The sequence below is a fragment of the Furipterus horrens genome, unplaced genomic scaffold, assembly GCF_987537825.1.
Source record: "Furipterus horrens unplaced genomic scaffold, mFurHor1.1.pri manual_scaffold_4, whole genome shotgun sequence".
In the NCBI taxonomy this organism is placed as follows: domain Eukaryota; kingdom Metazoa; phylum Chordata; class Mammalia; order Chiroptera; family Furipteridae; genus Furipterus; species Furipterus horrens.
The window spans coordinates 178,559,227-178,574,682 of record NW_028327174.1 but is presented as its reverse complement, the minus strand read 5'-3'; the positions used below and the strand labels follow the sequence as shown (position 1 = coordinate 178,574,682).

Here is a 15,456-nt window from a genome sequence, read left to right as displayed (position 1 = left end):
TAAGGATGTCAGAGAGGTAACGTGGGAAGAGGGTAGGGTTAATGAGGAGCATGAGGATTTCCTTATAAGGCTAGTGGGTCCTGGGTTCCACAGTAAGGTAAGCTAGCCAATACTGAGTTGGAGGATGTTAGGTTTCCCTGATAGCTGTTTCCCATAAATGCAGGCTGACTTAGGTTTACTTTTGTGACTTAGGCCAGGCCACTGGGACACCCTCCACTGTGTGGGTCCCAATGTATTGAAATACGAGTAAAACTTTATCACTAACTTTAGAAGTATAGGCAGAGCTGACCTGGCTACTATGGGTCAGGAGCAGCCCAAGTGCCAAGTTCCAGTCTTTCTTTAACCCAGCCATTCATTGATTAATTAACTCATTCAAAATACAAAGGTCTGTCTGGAAAATGTCTAACCCTTGTTAATATAACAAGAATGGCTTGCATGACGTCAGTGTGACCTGGCACCCAAGGAGAGTGGACTGGAATGCACATGTATGAACAATGACGACTTTACTGTACTAGTCAGTGGGGGTGATAGACATCATTGAGTGAGCATGTGCACTGTGTGGCCATCACATTCAAAATGACTGAGCCTGTAGAGCAATGAAGCTGCATCAGATTTTTGTGTTAAGCTTGAACATTCCTCTGTGGAAACTATTCATATGATTTAAAAAGCCACAGCTATGGGCACCTGGTGATTGGCAGGTTCATCACAACAACACACCTGCTCATGTATCACGTCTCATGCAGAGCTTTTTGGTGAAACATCAAATCACCCAGGTGATTCAACCCCACTACAGCCCAGATTTGGCACCCTGTGATTTCTGGCTATTCCCCAAACTAAAATCTCCTTGAAAGGGAAGAGATTTCAGGCCATCAGTGAGATTCAGGAAAATATGATGGGGCAGCTGACTGTGATTGGAAGAACTGTTTGAAGTCCCAGGGAGCCTACTTTGAAGGGGACTGAGGTGTCATTGTCCTATGTACACTGTTTCTTGTATCTTGTACCTTCTCAGTAAATGTCTCTATTTTTCATATTACATGGCTGGTTACTTTCTGGACAGGCCTTGTATATGATGGAAGAAGCAATATGCTATAATGATTAATAGGGCAAAGTCTATAGCCGGACTGACAAAGTTTGAATCCCAACTCTACCATTAGCAGTGAGACTTCAGGCAAGTTACTTACCTCTGTGCCTCAGTTTACTTATATGTAAGATAAACTCTAATGAGGTGTTTTCTTGGTGAAAGAGGAAACTTGGATCATCTAGTGAGAGGGATGTTCAGATGGAGTTGGATTGAGAAACACGGTAAAGGCTCGGGATAGAGACAGAATTGCATACCAACAGGGAGAACCAAATTGGGTCTGGGGATGATAAATATGCAGTGATGTGGCCAGTTAGCTTTTATCCCCCTACACTGTTAGGCATCAAAGAAACAGGAGCAGAGCAAGTTAACAATAGAATTGATCTAGTCGGGGAATCGCAGGTAAGCACAGGAACTGATATTCCAGAGAACATAGACATTTAGCGTGCTGGTGACAGAAGTTCAAGAACCAGGTAAGGATGTGTCTTCATGCAGTTTTCCAATTTCAGTTACTTATGTATATACTCACGGCTTTCCTGTGTCCATCCTATTGCTAGAAAACTGACTTTAAATCAACTATTTTTACTTAGTCTCATTCTAAAAATAATCATCATGAAATCATGGGTTATATTTTTTTCTAATTCCCAGTCAATAAATAGGTAAGTTTTAAAGTGCTCACCCATATATAACCTACAATCCTCTTGCTTATCCTGTGCTGGGAAAAAAAAAATCTATAGTTTTTATTAAGAACATGGGCTTTGACATGAGTTCAATTCCATCAGACAGAGAATACTGAGATTTGCCACTTACAGTGTGATTTTTGGCAAGGTACTTAATCTCTCTAATCATCCATTTTCTATTCTGAAAATTGCCAACGATAATATCTACTTCATAAATCATTATGAGAAATAAGGTAATCTACACAGAAGGCTTACCCCAGTGACTGGCACAGAGTAGATGCTCAATAAATTATGGTTTTATTTGTTATAGCCACCCCACTGTGTCTAAGTTTATGATGCTAATGATTCAATGACATGAGACAGAACAGCTAATACTTTTCCAGATGAGGATGTTCCCTGTTGTTAGAGGAGATTCCCATAAGTTCTCCTAAGAGACCCATCTCTCCTCAAAATGTCTAACAGAACCCCATGTGCTTTGTAGTTGGTAGTTAATGCTCATTTTCTATTCAAAGAATTCTCATTCCTTATGACACTCCCACACAGAAGTACTGAAGCGTCATACTTTCTTCCAGATAGAAACTTCCATATTTTAATCCTTTTCTCATGGGATTTCTGCCAGGTGCCATCATTGTGACACCTCTGCGCGAGTGTTACCTACTGGCAGACTTGATGTCACTCATCTATGGGGCACCCTCTCCACCTGTTTCTCACATTGGTTTCCTGCTATTGCTGCTTATTTTAGTCTCTCATCCTAGCACTGCGTTGCTATGCTTTCTGTTTGGCTAGGAGTACACACACACATTATCAAATTGTGGAATTTCATTCAGCTGTATTACACATTCCACCAAAACAATCCTCCCTACAGCACAATGGCCAAATTCCATGGTAGGTACTTGGCTGTTATTTTCTTACCCACGTTCTCCCTCACTGTCTCTGTCTAAGGGTTAGAACAATCTTGTTGGCTGCTTCTGTGTTATGTCATGTAATTAGGTGTCATGAAACGATGTGTCATAGTGTAGCCTCTAGAAGGGGCCATTTATCAGCCAAAGCAGGTGAAATGCAAAGAACTTTTGACACACATAATGATATTTACACTAACCATTTTAACACCATCTAATTCTTGCTGGTGTTTCAAATACCTGCATCTCTTATGTGCAGTACCAACCAGAGACTCTGGTACACAGTACCTTGACAAACACTTCTTGAATAAAACTTGGGCTTAGCTTCAGCCCATACAGAGAATCTATTTTTTTTCTACTTATTAACCTTTTTTCCTGTATCTCTAGGAAAAGTCAAACCTGTTCATTAAAAGTAATTTTTATTGAGAACGTTTCAGCCTTAGCCTTTTAGGTGACAAAGAGCAGGGAGTGGAGATGGGGACGATGACATCTTTCTAGATCCTTTTTTACTCCCATTATCCCTCTCATTTGAAGATGCTACAGGTTCACAAGTTTTGCCTCACTCATTCTATCACATGGCAAGTGTGTGGTAGACGTTTATTCTCCTTGCTAGGGGAGCAGCGGAGGCAGGAGGAGAGAAAGCTCTCCGGTGATTCAGCCCTGGATCCAGACCCCAGGCCCTCAGCCCTTGACACTGGCCTCACACACGCTTGCATCTTTTTACTTCAAAATAGCCGTTCTATTGGCCAATGATAATTACATGTAACTTTTGTTTTACCTTTCCACACCTGCAAAAATGAACATAAGGATGTCACCCCTCGTGTAAGTGTGACACATTGACTCTCTTCACTCTCTTTGCAAATACCTCCTGCCTCTTCTCTGACCACCCACTGAGCCCACTGTCAACCCTGAAGGAGAAAGCCCCTGTCTTCAAGGAATGCCCTTTAGGCCAGGCCAGTGGCTAGATGGGCCACATCTATTGCCTACCTTAGTGCTCACAGAGTGCCTGCAAAGCAGGAATTACCACTTCATGTGGAAGGAGAGTGGAGGCTCAGAAGGAAGACTATCTCACCCAAGATGACAAGGCTAGGAAGTGGGAGAGCTGGGATGTGAACCCAGGTACTTACTTTGAATTTTTTTTCAATGACAGTTGACACTCAGTATTATTCTGTATTAGTTTCAGGTATACGGCACAGTGGTTAGACAACCACACATGGCTTATTACAATATTATTGACTACATTCCCTATGCTGTGCTTTACACCCCTGTGAGTATTCTGCAACTACCATGCATATATTTTTAGTTCAAAGTTCATATTTTTGAGGCTCTCTTTGTGGATGGAGTTTGGTAGAATGGGAACTCCTCTCCATGAACAGTGGTCACTTCTGCATCTCTATTCTACTGTTGGTACACAGTTGTTTGCTTTCATATTAAGGTGGGTGGGGCTCTAGCAACTTTCTTTGTATCATTAGAACTTATATTTATTTACTTAATGATTTCTAAGTATTTTTTTGTCTCTGAAAGGTGAAGAAATATAGATTACTTATTTCACAACAAATAGATGAATGAAACCTATCAATGGCATATGGAGTGTTTTGCCGTGGGGTCTCTTGGGATGTACACATTATGAAGACAGAGAACTGTGTCTACCACCATATGGGATGTTAGTCACTTTTGGCTGCTCCTCTACCCTTGGAAAGAAGCCAGTATCATTGTCTCCCATGCTGTGAGACCTGTGAAAACAAGCCTTGCCAAAACTAACATGGGGTAGGTGTTTAAAGGAGAAAAAGTCATCAGTTGGTACCCCCAAGAAATTGTCATCACAGAGAGCATGACGAAGAGAGAGAATCTGGCTCGTGAGTCTTCAGAGATTAGGCTTTTAGTTATTTACCAATTAAAATGTTTATATTTGTTTATTTCTAAGACATTTAAAAATATAAACAAACTCCTAGATACGGAAAACAGACTGACAGCTGTAATAGAGGAGGAGGTTCAGGGGCTGGGTGAAAGAGGTGAAGGGATTAAGCAAAAAACAAAACAAAACAAAACAAACAAAAAAGAACCTCATAGACACAGACAACAGGATGGTGATTACTGGAGGGCAGGGGGCGTGGGGGAGGTAGAGGAGAATGGGGGGGTGGTAAATGGTGACAGATGAAGACTTGACTTGGGGTGGGGAACACACAACACAATATACAGATGATGGATTATAGAAATGTACACCTGAAACCTACATAATTTTATTAACCAATGTCACCCCAATACATTCAATAAAAAAAAATTTTTTTAAGTGATCATGAATTTTGGATTTAGAATGTGAAGGGGAATTCTCATTAACCAACCACAACAGTGCTAGGTCCAGTACCTGATTTTATTTAATGTTTATGTACAAGAATTCTGCTCACCAAGAGCATATACTGTAGAATCAGACAATCTCATGTTTCAGTGCCAGCCCTGCCTCTCGCCAGCTGTGTGGCACCCGGTGGATACATCACCCTCTGTGTCTTCATTTCCTCGTCTGTAAAATGGAGCTCATTATCCCCAGTCTACAGCTCTGTGGTGAGGAATATATAAAGTAATGTTTGCAAAGCCTTTTGCCCAGTAGCCACCATACAGTAAACACTCAAATGCATTAATTCTTTCAACACGTATATATTAAACACCTGTGTGTGCCAGGTATTGTCCTTGTCTTTGGAGATACAATGATTACATGAAACAGACAAAAGCCCTGCCCCAGGGGGCTTAATATTCAGAAATATAATAATGATTATTAATAACCCAGTGATATCTGAGGCAGATATTACTGGTCTCAGTTTACATACAAGGAAATTGAGACACAGGAATTCATTTCTCCAAGTTACCTTGGTGGTAGGAACCCATCCGTTATACTGGTATAGACAAGGTGATAGGGTTATCTTAATTACTGCACGTGCATAACTTGATTATGCTTATGCACAAGGGCGGCAACGATTATTCACGAACACAGCCTCCTGTTTTTCACCTGTGTGCTGTCAATGTGCGGAGCCTGACACCACAGGAAAGCTCACGATTTATAGTCAGAGGATCTGGATTTAAATCATGAGTGCTTGGTGTCATGTATCCTCTGAGAGCAACTTGATCCCTTGAACCTGTCTGTTCATGGTCACAGTGGGGAGAACAATATGCCTGCAGGCCTGCTTCGGGGATCAAACGAGGCACGGGTGTTCAGCAAGACTGTAAATCCTGCTGTGTCTGTGACGGAATGTTATAATATGACCACCTCCGAGGCAGTTTTCTCTCCAGAGGTAACACATACTAGAAGTGTGCCTCTGCTTTTTAGAGCATGTTCCCATTCTGCACGCTCAGCGCTGTCAGGGACAGTATGCAGGCTACACTTTGCACAGGGGCACCAGTCCGAGGAGGCAAACAGCAGCTGAAGTGCAACCTGTTCTCTGCTCACCACGCTGTGCACCTGAACACAGGACCACCTCCCCCCAGAGGAACTGGCACCTTTTTCTAATTTGACCAAAGGCCTCTTGAGTACAGGCTAGCAGTGTCCTTGCTTATGTTTCGCGCTCTTCTTTCATCTTTGTCTGCTTTTGTCCAACTAATCCTTATTTTTTTATCCTGCCAACTTCCGTCCCTCTGGCCCGAGCTCTTCTTCTCTTCGGCCCACCTTCACCTGGCAGCCTTGCCAAAGCTTATTCAAATCAACCTGGCGCCTCTCCCTGCCAGTTGCTTCTCTTCTTGCCTGTATGGACAGGGTATTTCCCAAGCCCAGTGCACACAGAAATCCAGACCTGCCCACCTAGTATGTCAAAGAATGTCGCCTCTCGAACTGCCCTTAAAGAAACAGGTGCTGTGAGAAGACCATCTAGACTGCAGGTCAGAAGAGCCAGACACTGTCCCTGAGAAAGCAGGTAACCACACTGAAGCCTTAACCAGACAATGGCGGTTTATAATAATAACCATATAACATATTTTGACATATGAACGTACAGAAAGCTCTTCAAAGCAAACATAGCAGAATAAATGCAATCTATAAAAAAAGACCAAAAACTGAACAGGAAGGAAGGGGTTTCTGACTGAAAGATCCCGTAGTAACAGGGTAGAGAGACTGGAAGCTCCACTAGAGTGATAAAAAGAACTTCAAAGGCAGAGGGAAAGAGAACATTGTCATGCAAACCATGTGTTAAATGGCATGAAATAAGATCAACAGAGGAGAGCCCAGAGGTCTATTTTTGTGATCGGATTTTAACACGTCCAGTAAAATAGGTCTCCTGTTTGATAAACATCCCTCACTTACTCTCTCTGCTCTCAAGCTGACAGCATAAGCTGTTCCTGTGAACGTTCCACGTTTCCTCAGAGCCCCTTGGGCACTTTCAACAAACAAGCGGTACCCCAGGTTTTAAAGGGAAGTGGGTGGTGATAGATGGTAAAGGAGAAGCAGATGGGGTAATTATTCCCCCACTAACCCTGACCCGCCTGCTGCTGAGGGCTGTGAAGGGGAATGGAGGGAAGGGGAAGAGGAGGAGGAGGTGAGGTTCAGAAAAAACTCAAGTTACACCCACTCAGAGGTGAGGGAGCTGAATTGAAGCTGATGAAAAAAATAACAAACTTTGCGGGTAACCTCAATCACAGCTCGTCCTGCATCCTTTTGCATTTTTCTGCAGTTGCTGGTCTGCCTCCCCTCCCCAGCGCAGCCCTGTCAGAGCAATGCTGGTTGTGTTAAGGGACAGGACTGACCAAGTCCCCTGGTGCCTCTTTCCTCAGGGAGGACTGCGGGGCACACAGTGGCAGAACGCTAACAAACGAGAAGGCAAAGCTGACTGCTCCAGAAGGTAATGGCAGACAGGGATCTTCAGAGGGTGTGAGTGGCCAGCTTTTGTCAAGGAAGGCCTCCTGCCACCACACAGCCAGAGGGGACTCAGAGGAGGAGGGAAACGTCTTTCTAATCTAATGACCTATGTGATTCAGGAACACAGCCGGCACAATATAAACTCCAGATCAGCAGATCCTAGGGAGCGATAAGGGGAACAATCCCGGAGGCTCCATTTAAGTAGATGATAATGTTTCCTAGTTCTACAGGGAACTGGTAAAAGTGAGAGAGAAAAAGAAACAGACTCTGGGGAAGGTGGGGGTGGGAGGAACCTGTGTCATTTAGCCTGACAGGGATAGAGAAAAGGAGATCCTTAAGAGTTTGAAATCATAGCAAATAAGTACAGGTGGTATGATACGGTGGCAAGCACTTTGCCCTGAGAATCCGAACCGGGTCCTCAGCCAAGTGCTCCAATAATCAAATTACCTGGTTAGGGCTGGGTGTTTCCACGTGGGGATTGACGAGGCCCTTGTCTGGGTAGCCTATGAATTGGTATTTGCTTCTTTCACTTTAGGAAATATGGACAGAAGAAATGGCATCAATTAATCTTCAAAATTAGAATCATAACCACGTGGGAAGCTTCAAGGGGATGTTTTCAGTCCTTGCAAAGTTTTCTGTAATGTGAGCTCACAAAGAGATGCAGCTCCATGTTCACTAGCAAAGGAGTCAGGACTGATGGGACCTTACACTAGCTGACTCTAATTAGTAAGCATGACTGGTGAAGTCATTCTTTATACCTCAGCCAACTCATCCATAAAACAAGGAGGGGTGTGAGTTGAGCCATAAACTTGACTCTTCATTCTTAAACCTCAATGTTTTTTATGGTACGTAAACAGTCAATAAAGCTTACTAAATACACAGAGATAAAGTCTATTTGGCTTAAAGACAAGTAGAAGCTATGAGTGGATTCCAACCTCATTTTCAAACAGTAGAGCAAAAATCCTATGTATTTCGTAGAAGTCCAAACCTAAACTTGAGTTGTTATGTTGTTTACAATCTGTGATTCCCTTGACTATTCTTGAATATTAGTAATTCAAGTATTTGAATATTGGTAATTCAAATATTACTTTCAATGTGGTGATTCTATGTTCTAAATGTTTTATGTGTATCTCACTTAATTCTCATAGTCACCCAGTAAAGTACATGGTATTATTAACCCAATTTTGTAGTTGGAGAAAATGAGGCACAGCAAGATTAAGCAGCTTGCCCAAACTCATAGTAGTAGAGGGTAGATCTGAAACTTAAACCCAGGTTGTCTAACTACAGAGCCTGGGTTTATAACCACTATACATTACTACTATATGGCTTAAGTATGATTTTACTTTGCTATAGTTTTCTTTGCTCTCTACAGTGATAAACTCAAGAAAAGCAGGCATACAATAGAGTTGCCCTTCTTTGAGTATAAAACTTTGATATTCTGTAAGCTGGAAACACTGAATAACAGAGAAATTTACTTTTATTTAGTGCTCACTCTATGCCCAGCACTACCATAAGCATTTACATGTTATATTTAATTCTCATGATTGCCTAAAACTAGTCATGTAAATATCATGTACCATAGATATGTTTTTCCTTTTTTACAGATAAAATAATTTGAACTTAAGCTAATAATTTATCTCCAAGGTCAAAGTTTTTATATGGTGAAGCTAGAATTCAAATTCAGTTCCATCTGATATTGGAGGCCAAACTCAATCTGTATGCTATCTTTTCTCATATTATTAACTATTCTAGAGTTTATGATTTAATTATAACAAGTGTTCTTTTATAATGGACATAAAATCAGAGGAAATAAATCTGTTCTACCCAGCTGTTGAATACTATACTCATTGAAAGGAAAATGGTATTAAAGTATAAGATAAATTTTAAAGCATGTGGTATATAAGGAGACAGCTGTCATGTGCAGAAAGGGAGTTCAGAAGTGGATCAAAACAACATGTATAGGTGGCAAAAAGTCAAAAATAGGAAAAGAAAACTTCTGTTATTCCAAAGACTGTTGCCCAAGCTTATCTCTCTGTATAACACAGTTTGCTAACTGGAGTCTGATCCCAAGGAATTTATATTACAGGTAAACATTAGTTCAGTTGCATAGTTCTGTAGCATGATTGAATCTTTCTGGTGGACAAACTCGAACATGAGATAATATGAACCATAATCCTTGGTTAATCATTTAAGACCTAAGAAAGATCAAGAGATTGAGGGAAAAAGAAAGAGCCAAAAAGCCCACTTAAGCACTAAAATTCCCCAGCGCATTCCTTAGGGAGCATGTCCTGCTCATGTCTAGGGATTCAGTGGTGTTGGTGAATCTCAATCTCTTCATAGGTCTTCCAGGAGCTCCCTGTGCACTACTCCCTCAGTTTTCAAAACATCTCTGTTTTAAAAGCCATGACAATGTTGTAAGACACTACTATCCAAATAGTCTAGAAGGAATATAGTTACGGAAAGTCACCAAATATTTTCTTATAAAAATCTCCCAGGAAAAGTTTCAAAAATCAATAGCCAGTATGGACGAAGCACTTCCTATAAACCAAGTACTTTCTGAGAACTTTGCCTTAACTGTTATCGTCCCGTCAACAACCCTAAGAGGTAGGTGCTATTATCACCACGTTAAAGATGAGAACGCCAAGACCAAGTGAGGTTAAGTAACTTGTCCCAGGTCACACAGCTAGCAAGTGGCAGAGATAAAATTTGAGCCAAGCCATCTGAGGACAGAGTCCAATTTCTTTCAAAGGTCTTCACTACCTACTTCTCTAAGGGCTCAGTTCCCCTTTTGCAAAATCAAGTTCAAAGGTATACCTCTCTCAAACTCTTGAAACTCTGGAGAAAGTGAGCTAAGAACAAGGAAATGAGTGGTGGCACATCTTTCATATCAATGAGCAGCCTCTGTGTCCGAGAGAGCACTCACCAGGCCAGTCCCGTGGCCTCCTGCCTGCGCGTCCTGGCTCTCTTTGGCCCCTTGTGCCTCCACCTCCCTAACAGAGCTTCAGGGACCAGAGTCTCCTCAGCTGGTCCTTTTATATCTATGATCCCAAACTTGGATAATACGTACACCTAGGGCATGTGGGCTTGCCTTCAGAATTAGAGGCTTGGTTTGGGAAGCCTACCTTCACTGTTTTGGAACAAAGAAACGGCTTTATTTATTTATTTATTTATTTATTTATTTTGCCTTCCTGCACTTACGGTTTTTTTTTATTTTTTAATGTTTTTAATATATTAGAAAGTAACAGTACAAATGCTGTAATTATTTAAAAGAATCCAAATATTTCAAGAAATGAATTTTTATAAACAAGTTCTACAAGGAAAGAGAAACATTATCTTGATATATAAGTTTTGTTAAACAAGATTTACAATTTTTTAAATCAGGAAGTGTTTAAGGTTAAACTCTTCCAAATGTTCAAACAAAAAAAACAACATGTACAACCCCCGTAATAAAATGTGTCCTTGTACATATGCCCTGTGCACTCTGAAAATTGTAAATTTTTAGTTTGAGTAATAGAGGCAGCATTTCAAGACTCTGTGAACCTTTTTCCAAATAAGTATACCTTCAGTAAACCGATTTCCCATTTTATCTGACTGTGCATATGCATTTTTATCCTTCCTGAAAAGGGGAACTTATAATAACACTGAATTTTAATATTAAAAAATAGATTTAGAGACATTTAACTTTCTGAGTGACTTCAGTTATTCAGCCAAAAATGATTTAATGAGAAAATTCTAAAATTTTAGAATGAAATAGCACATGTAGATTTACACTTGTATGTCCAATTAGCATTTCACAGAACTTACACTAACGTGCTCTATGAAGTTAAACAATATGATTTAGCCCCAAACATTACCAATAAATTTCCTCAAATCGAATGTTAGTAAAATGAATCACTGGAATTACATTTTCTCTTTAACAAAATACTAATGTATTTTAGACTATCAACTTCAACATTTTCCATTATACACATAAAATGTGATTTATTAATAAGCAGGTTCTTGCAATACAATACTCATAGATAATAGCTAATTAAAATATTTGCTTTATAATACAACCCACCTATATAATACATCTCTTCCTCAACTGTCTAAAATGATTAGGAATTGTGGCACTTTCTTTCACATAAAACCATTTTCTCTCCCTGAAACCCGGAAGTGAAAAGTTATTCATGTAACAACTGGAAGCATAAGTCTTCTCATTTCTGTATTAGACTGTAGCTATAGGTTTTAAAAATTTTATAAAGAAAGGTGGCAACTTGTAAAACTGCTCTGTACAGTTTTAACAAAACATTCCCAGACAAATGTAGTCAAAAAGATCTAGGATGACCCTAGAAAAACAATGTCCTTCGAACACTTGTTAGTTTTGAGATGAGTGTCGTTTTCCAGTTCTTCTACTATCTCTTCTGTTAGCATAGTCATGGCTCCAGCCATCGTGATTCCTGTCTTCATAGAAGAAATTATCTTCGTTTCCCTGTGATGGTCAGACCCATGATCAGTGCAATGCTGTTCACGGCTGTAATGATGACCTGCTATATGGGGATGAGAAGTCTGCGTGACTTGATGCTGTGATGAGGGTGTATCTCGATGCCTCTGGGAGTTTGAAGACTGGTTAAAGGGATGATTACATGTCTGAACTGATGGGGAAAATCCTGATTGACCAAGATGTGGAGAACCAAGTAGAACCAAGTTTCCCACCATAGGACATCTCTCTGAAAATACTGTCCATCACTGCTTGTCTCTGGAACTTTTCTGGAGAAGAGAAAGCCCTCTGAATTATCTGTGATGATGGAGTCATGTTATCCACCATCCTTTCATACCTGCTAGGAGCTGAGGGAGGGCTTGCATTTCCAACATAATGCTGAGAATATGACAAACTGACATCTCGTGAGGTGTGACTACTTCCTGATCTAAACTGAACTTCGATGGGCCTTCCAAAAGTTCCACTCCATTAAGCAGATTCATTGCATTCACAAATGCAAAGTTCTTCGGTTTACCATCTGTAGCTTTTGGAATTTTCACTTTTATTACTGGCCCATCCTGGTGGAAAAGCTTGAAAAGGAGCTCCTCTGTCACTTTAGTTTCTAGGTTGCCAACGAGAGTACCTGCACTTAGTTTATAATGTGACAAAATTTTCTCCTTAAAAGAAGTATTAATGGAGGGACTCGAGAGATCTAGAAATTTCACACACACACAGTTATCCCAGAACGAGTCGTAAAAGGCACTTTAATAGTTTTTTTAACACCATTAATGTCAGGTTAAATCATGTGTTTATTATCAGTACACACAGTTGCCCTCATCCATAATAAGAAGGGAAATCTATTTACCCCTGAAATTATTTCTAATATTAATATATTTATTGTAACAATAAATTTGAGATATGTGAACGGTTATCTATATTTTACAAATGAGTGAAGAGAGGATCTTGGAAGTTTAATAACCTGTACACAGTTCCACATACAAAGAGGAAGAGGCTGAGCTTGCATTTAAAGTCAGACTGTCTAAATCAAAACCCACACTCTTTCAAGTCCCTCTCGACACTGTTCAGTTTACAGTTCCCACCTTGCTCCTGATCCACATTCTCCGTGTTATCCTGTTCCTCTCTTAGAACACACACATGCTGCTAACTCAGCTGAGCACAAACGGTGGAGAATGAAGTGGACAGGTGCCCAGAAGTGATTTTGTATTGTTTATATTTTCAAGCGTATTCTGCATTCTTTGTTAGTTGCTCTATTCTTAGTAATTGGTTGTGAATCAGTGAGGATGAAATCAAGCTGAGAAAGTTCTCAATAACTGTGTGCCAGTTTTGTAAAAAGTGGGGAAAAACGGTTCTTAATAATATAAAATGTATGATAGTTATTATTTATGAAGTTCTGGGCCTTTTATCTAACTTAATTTTTATAACATTTCTCTAAGGTTGGTATATTATTAGTTCTATTTTATAGAAGAGCAAACCGAGGTCTAAGGACACTGAGTAACTTTCCCAGTGTTATGCAGCTGGTAAGTAGCCAATGCTGGGTCTCACCAGCTCTGCCTGATCCAATGGTTCCATCTGCTCAATGCTGTCCTGTGTGCTGGTCTCAGAAAGGAAGCTCTCATCATGGAAACACGGACATACTGGAATACTAAGGGAAAGTGATGGGTGTAGAATCATTTCAGCATTTTTTTTTTGCTTCCACCCCCCCTTAGCTTTATGAGGTTCAGTTGAAAATAAACCAAACATAATTAAAATGTAAATTTGATGACTTCTGATATACATATATATCTGTTAAACCCAGCACCATAACCAAGATAATGAATATATTCCTCACTCCAAGTTTCCTCATTGCCTTCATAATCTACCCCTCTAGCCCTACCATGCCCAGGCAACCACATGGTGTATTAGTTTGGATTTCCTAGAATTTTATATAAATGGAAACATACAGTACACACCCTTATTTTGTCTGTCCATTTGGTATTCAATATAATTATCTTGAGATTTAACTATATTGTATATATTAATAATTTGTTCCTTTTTATTGGTAACTAGTGCTCCAGTGTATGGATATATCACACTTTGCTTATCCATTCACTTGTAGATATATCATTTTTTTCAGTTTTGGACTATCACCAATAAAGCTGCTATGAATATTTGTGTGCAAATCTTTGTGTAGATGTATGCTTTCATGTGTCTTGGGTAAATAACTAGGAATAGAATGGTTGGGTCACATGGTAGATATATGTTTAACTTAAACTTCCAAACTATTTTCTAAAGTGGCTGTACAATTTTACATTCCCACCAGCAGTGAATAAGAGTTCCAGTTGCTCCATGTCTTTGCTAACATTTGGGACAGTTGGTGTTTTTAATTTTCAACAAGGATTCCTTGGGCCCCTAGAGTGTGCTCTTTACTGTTCAAGGGACTGGGGACATTAAAGAATTAGAGGACAAAGGACTACCCCATGGAGCTCAAATTCTATGTTTGGGGACAATAACGTAGTTAGAACACCTTTAGTACAGCTGTGTATCTATATATGATCTATAGGATAAGAAGGATATTTATGATCAGATATCTAAATATGATAAAAATAATTTAAAGGAGAAATAGGAAATAAAGAGCAGAGCATTATTAAGTATAGTTGATCAGGTTTAGCTTCTGAGAACAGATAAATTTTGTACCAAGCTTGAGAGAATGACAGATTTGTATTGTTAGAAGAAAAAGATGGTGTTTCAGAATCCTCTGTGGACTGAGTTAACTTGGGTCAGTATTGAATCTCTCTGTTCCTCCTAACAGGGGCTTATAATATGAATGACCCACATCAAACAATAAGACAGTACTGTAAAATCATCTCCTTCCAAAATTTTCATCAGAGAAGTGTGTCAACCCTGCAGGTTACAGGGACTTAGGCAAAGAAATGGAGAATTACCTACATATTTTGAGAGATAGCACCAACTGACTTGGGCACATAAACAGAACAAATGCCACCCTCTGTCACATTACACATGCACTCTGCTGAGTGCCAAACATACTAGCCAATTGCTTTTAGGGGGGAACATGTTCACTATGCTTTCAAAGCTGCCACTGGAAACTCAGCTTGGCACTCAGTCAACTGTCTGTCACAAATCGACTCGAATGATACAAAGATCTGGCAAGAGTAGATAAGACCATTATTACATCTCAAAGGAAAATGATTTCTATTTGAGAAAGCATTCATTCTTTTAGGAATAACACTTCTCTGAATTAAAAAAAAAAAAAAAAAAGCTATAGGATAGGTTGGGAAGAGTCATGATTCCAGTGAGTTTTTCTTCCTTGGCATGTCTCTACAATTAAAATGTTCTGGTTGTTCCGTGGCAGTCACAGATCTCTTGGTTCTTTGATAACTAGAGGTCCCAGTTTTAATGTAAATGTATTTCCAGACACAGCACCCAGGTTCTCTAAGAAACCTACGGATACCCTGAAGTGTTTATTCGTTTCTAAATCTTCACAA

At 39.9% G+C, this 15,456-nt stretch overlaps 1 protein-coding gene and 1 pseudogene across 2 annotated transcripts in view; both read right to left on the bottom strand.

Moving 5' to 3' along the window:
• Positions 1 to 15,456, bottom strand: part of PLPPR1 (phospholipid phosphatase related 1) — a 237,618-nt gene that overhangs the window by 127,574 nt on the left and 94,588 nt on the right. The gene's annotated exons all lie outside the window — the stretch shown is intronic.
• On the bottom strand, positions 11,852 to 12,588 carry LOC150013465 (RNA-binding protein 7 pseudogene; annotated as a pseudogene).